Source organism: Carlito syrichta, unplaced genomic scaffold (genome assembly GCF_000164805.1).
Source record: "Carlito syrichta isolate Samal-C Ts95f unplaced genomic scaffold, Tarsius_syrichta-2.0.1 Scaffold305857, whole genome shotgun sequence".
NCBI lineage: Eukaryota > Metazoa > Chordata > Mammalia > Primates > Tarsiidae > Carlito > Carlito syrichta.
Genome location: NW_007249953.1, coordinates 693,515 through 698,829, shown reverse-complemented (window position 1 = coordinate 698,829; position 5,315 = coordinate 693,515).

The following is a 5,315-nucleotide window of genomic DNA, read 5'->3' as shown; positions in this document are numbered from 1 at the left end:
TGGAGGCTTCTAACAAGTTCTAGAAAACTTATCACAAAGTTTGACTGCATAAAACTCAATTGTATCTACCAAGTGTATCTACCAAGTGTATCTAGTGATCATACAGGAAGGAGGAAGCAAAGGCACATCTACTGAGTACCTACTGTGTTCTAAGCCCTAGACTAGAAGAGTATTTTACCTGCATCACCTCCCATTAATTTCACAAGAAACTTATAGGTAAATACTGTCTCTCTTGTACAGATAACAAAACTGAGATTCAGAGAAGTGGACAGGTCACTCAAGGTCGGGAGCCAGTCAATGACAGAGCAGAGAGTTAAGTCTTGGTCTTTATGATTCTAATGTACAAGCTGTTTGACACACACTCTGAAGCCCAATGACAATTATAGAAATTATTAACTGTGTACTGGGATAGCTTTGTTGTGAGTTTTATTTGATTATGACAGCACACTTGATGCATGGTAGTTCAGGCTTCAGAACTCCTCAAGTAGCTTAGTCACCTAATCACAGTTTTGAATACCTCTGAAGAACCAATCAGTGGGAAGGACACAAAGCTGTGATGTTGGGTGTAGTGGAAACAATGTCCTGCAACTTTGCCTAGGACAGGTCTTGGGAATGGTTAACTGCATTCCCGTTGCTCTGTCTGCAACCCAAAATAGCACTATCTTCAAGGTTCCCTGCTCCTCCTGTGTGTAGGGTGTAACTGCAGAGTGAAGTGGCCGATTTGGAACACACAGTGGGGAAGTATACAGCTTCTTGTAAACAGCTTCTCTCCTAAAGAGCACCCGTGAGTCAGTTGTCTGGAACTTGACTGAAGTTTTATGAAAATAAGATTACCAGTGGGAATTAAGCATATGAAATGCCCCATTAAGTGTTTGTTTTTTTCTGCCATATGCCACCTGCAAAAGTAAATGTAATTAAAGATCTGGATCCTGAGATAAGGAACCATAGAATGGAGGGGGAAGGAGCCCTCAGTTTCTTCCTTTCAGACAAATTGTAGAATAGGTAAGGTTCTGTTCCTCATCCTCTTCCTTCTTCTCTGCAAGGGGACACAGATTGAATTGATAAAGCAGTCCTGATCCTTCCAGATCCATGATCTAGGAGTCAGTGTGGTCATTTCAGTTCCTATTTCTCAGGTCTGGATCATCCAGGCATAAAGAGACCAAGATGGGAACACTGGGGACCTCCTAGTGTTTGTCCCAGGCCCTCAACCATCCAGAGCTCTAACCTAGCAGCTTAAGGAGCCAGTTGCATCAGAATCTCTGGGTCTTACAATGTGTGCATATTCATTCTCTCTCTATCTCTCTCTCTCTCTCTCTCTGTGTGTGTGTGTGTGTGTGTGTGTGTGTGTTTGTGCACGTGTGCATGCACGCACATGCCTGTGCAGCAGATGCAGCCTCATTATGGCCTGGGAAAGGATGGGAGGCAGTGAAACACAGCAAGGGCAGAGCGTGGGCACAGAGAGCAGATGATGGGAGGGGCAAGGGATTTAAATGGGAAAGAGGGAAAGAAGGGAGGGGTGGAAAGGAGTGGATGGAGACAGGCTCCTCAGAGTCAAGCTGGGCAGCCTTGTGATTTAGGAGGCACGAAATGGGTCAGTCCAAGTCAGACTTCCTTTCCTGTACCCAGACCTCCCTCACTGGCTTAGGGTAAGACATGCCTTTGATAGAGGTGAAGATCAGAGACCTTAATATGCAAAGCCTTCATCTTCACACAAAGATGAAGACATAGCCCCTGTCCCTAAGAGCTTAAACAGGTGACAGGTGCAGACCCTACCTCCACCCTCCATGCCCAACTGTCTGCAGCGAACCTGTATGAGACCAGAAACCCCTGAGAAGTGGGGCTTATCTTAATCTCTTTGGAGCCCCCAGACCTAGTCCAGGGCAGCCTCTTCAAGGACCCTCAGCCAACATTTGTTTGAATAAAGGCAGCTCAGATTTTTTTGGAGTTTGAAGGGAAGTAGGAAATAACTTCACTACAACCTCCAGTCCAAAAGTCTCCAGGATGGAACCCTACCATCAGGCTTAACTTTATCTGTACAGGTCTTAGTCCTATCTGGACTCATTTAGACTGGTTCAACCAACCCATCATTTCCTCCCAACACCGCAATCCCTTCAGTTGAAGTGACTGACTCATCCTCAGCCATCCACTCTGCACTTCTGTCTTGCACATGCTGTTCACCTTTACTGGATACTTTTTTCCAACTTCTCTTCATGACTAAGTCTTAACTGGGTCCCAGCCTCTGTAATAGCTCCAGACACCTTCTAACCTGCCAGCCCTCTAAATGGCTACAATATTACTGCATGTCCTACCTAATCCCTTGCACTTTTAGGATGCTGCCCACCTATTCCACATGTACATGAATCTTCTGTCCCCAAAGATAAGGCACAAAGCTACACACCTCTCTTGGTGTCTGTAAAAGGCCCAGCATAATGTTGTCAGTGCACCAAGCAAGTTAAGAATGAATTAATATAAAATGCAAGCGCTTAGGAAATTAAAATGATTCAACGTGTGTTTTTAAAAGTCTTTTGGAAAAATATTGAGTTATCTATATTTGGGAAGGCCATTCCGGAATCACATCAAATCAATGAGACTTTGATCCTCTATATCTTATAACGGGATCATACAGCACACCCCATGCCACAGAAAGATGAGTAAGAGCCCATTCAAATGCCGGGACCATCGCAGGACAAAGGGGCAATTAACAAGTGTCCATAGCACACAGTGACTCACTGGAAAATCTGCCTGCTAATTTGCACGTGTCCAACTTTCTCCTGCACCCAGTCCTTATAGGGCACTGTCATTTTCATGACAAATTCAATAATCATGAAGCAGATAATGAGCTGTTTGTACAGCCTCAGGTGTACCAGAATCATCTTGTACCCTAGGATGCACCAACTATAGATATTTCAAACATGGAAAATAACAAAGCAAGTCATGGCTCCCTTCCCTCCAAATGGTTTAATACTGTTCATACAGCAAATAAAGAACTAAAAAAGTATTATCCTCTGAAACCTTAAACGTGATGATTAGTTTTGTTTGTTTGCTTTATAAAAACAGAAATAGCAAAGATTCACTCCTTCTCTATAGACAGTATCCATTAAGTTTCTTCCCTTACCTTCCAGAGGTCCTGGAAATACACAAAAGGGTAATCCCTTAAGCATTTTTCATCACAGAATCATACTTCCACTGGAGCAGATATAGATTCTGGACTGAAATGACCATGAGTAGAAGACACAGTGAGTTGGCGTTCGGGTGGGATATGCCCTCATTTAGAAGTGGTTTCTAAAGAGGATTTCACTTCTGAGACCCCTCCCTCAGGGATGTTCCTGAGGTGCTTTCTTGAGAAGGCAAAACCGGTAGAGGTGAGAATTGGGGGAGGAGAAAGTGTAAGGCACTGGGTCCTGAAACAGTTTTGGTTATGTAAAATAATTTCCATGTGCACCAAAGGAAGGGCAGAGCATTGGCCCTGGTGGTTTCTCAGCTTCACTGTCTGCTGGAGGATGGAGAAGAGGAGGCTGCAGACATCACCTGGCCGCTGCATCGATTTCTTTCTCTTGTGCCATGAACTGTTTCAGTTTTAGATTTAAGGCAGGACTGATTCTCTGTGGTCTAACCCAAGTGCAAGCAAAAATATTGACAAAAAAACCCCCAAGTTACTAAATAAAACCTGTGAATTTCTTAAATGATGCCCTTCAAATAGTGACTTGTTTATATAATTTACTTATAACTTTAATTTTTAATTTATTTTATTATTATTTTATTTTGTTTCAATAGCTTTAGGGGCTACCTTCACGTTGGTGGGCCGAGGCATGTTGGGAGTGATTTGGGAGAGCTGGGAACACATATGGCTTTAGTTTTTCTCAAGAGAAAATTCCATCCCGGCAATGCTCATTAGGTAGGTACCTAGGTTTGGGAGTACACTCATTCCTTATGACTGGCAAAGTGAAATTGAACCTTGTAGCCAGACAGTCTGTGTCAGGCCCTCTAACTCTGTCAGGCCCTGTAGCCAACTTGTGCCTTAGTTTTCTCAACTGTATGATAGGGTGGCTAATAGTAACTACTCTGTGAGGATTGTTTTGAGGATTATATGAACTAGTATCTGCAAAACACTTAAAACAGTCCATGGTACACAGCAAGCACTGTATACATGTTTATGAACAAACAAACTAAATAAATGAAATGCCTTAAATTTCTAGGCACTGATTTTTTTCTCTGTTGGGGAAAATTTGTTTGCTACTTGTGGAATAAGCAAAAATGACAGAAACTCAAACATAGCAACTTAAATAGACCCTGTGGGTATTAAGTACATGTGTGTGTGCATGTATGTTTGTGTGTGTGTGTCCTACAATATAGAAATATACTAAGTCAAACATATATCTTTTCCATGTCAAGCTTGAAGCAGCTGAGAAATAAGTCCCTGAAATCCAATGGAGAAGTAAAGTATCAGCATTTTCCTTGTAGAGATGAGTTGGAGGAGATGTCATTCTGAGGCAGAAAGAGCCCAGAGGAGTTTCCTCCAGTCTCTGCCTGAGTGTGGACCATGGGAAGTGCCTGAGACCCATCCCTCCAGCTGCCCCTACCTCTCCCTTACTGAACCTGGGACAAGCCTGCCTGAAATGGTTCGTGCTTCTCTGCTCTGTCTCCCCAGTGAGTCCCAGGCAGGGCCTGCCTTTCAGGATGTAGCTGAGGTGGGTGCAGAGACCTAGAAGCCAGGCTCTGCCTATGGCCTCGTGGGGGCAGAGAAGAAAGAACCATCCCTGGCAGGCTGGCTCCATGGGGCAGAGGAAGGGAGAAGCAGAGGGAAGCCCAGTACTGTTTTTTCAACGCTTCAAAATGGTAGGAATTTCCATTTAAATAGAGGCTGGTAAGAATTCCAGGAACAGGTGAAAATAGACCCCCGGACACATATCAACACAAAATTCATGTTTTTTTATGCTGCAAAACAGTCAATTTAAGCTTCAGAAGCAACTGGGACATCATTGTCCAATCCAGACTGAATGCAGGTTAGTTGGTAGTTGAGAGCAGGTATAGGTAATAGAAACTTTTCTCGAAGGCGCTGATTAGGGTTTCTGTGGTTTACCAGCAACCTTGAGGAAAGAAAAATGACTTATCTTTTCTTTTCTTTTTTTTTTGAGTTGGAGTCTCACTCTGTGGCCCAGACTGGAGTGCAGTGGCCGCTCCTGCCACCGCAGCCTCGACCTGCTGGGCTCCGGCGATCCTTCCGCCTCAGCTTTCCAAGTAGCTGGAACTATAGGTGCGCGCTACCATACCCAACTAGTTTTTTGATTTATGTAGAGATGAGGTCTCGCCAAGTT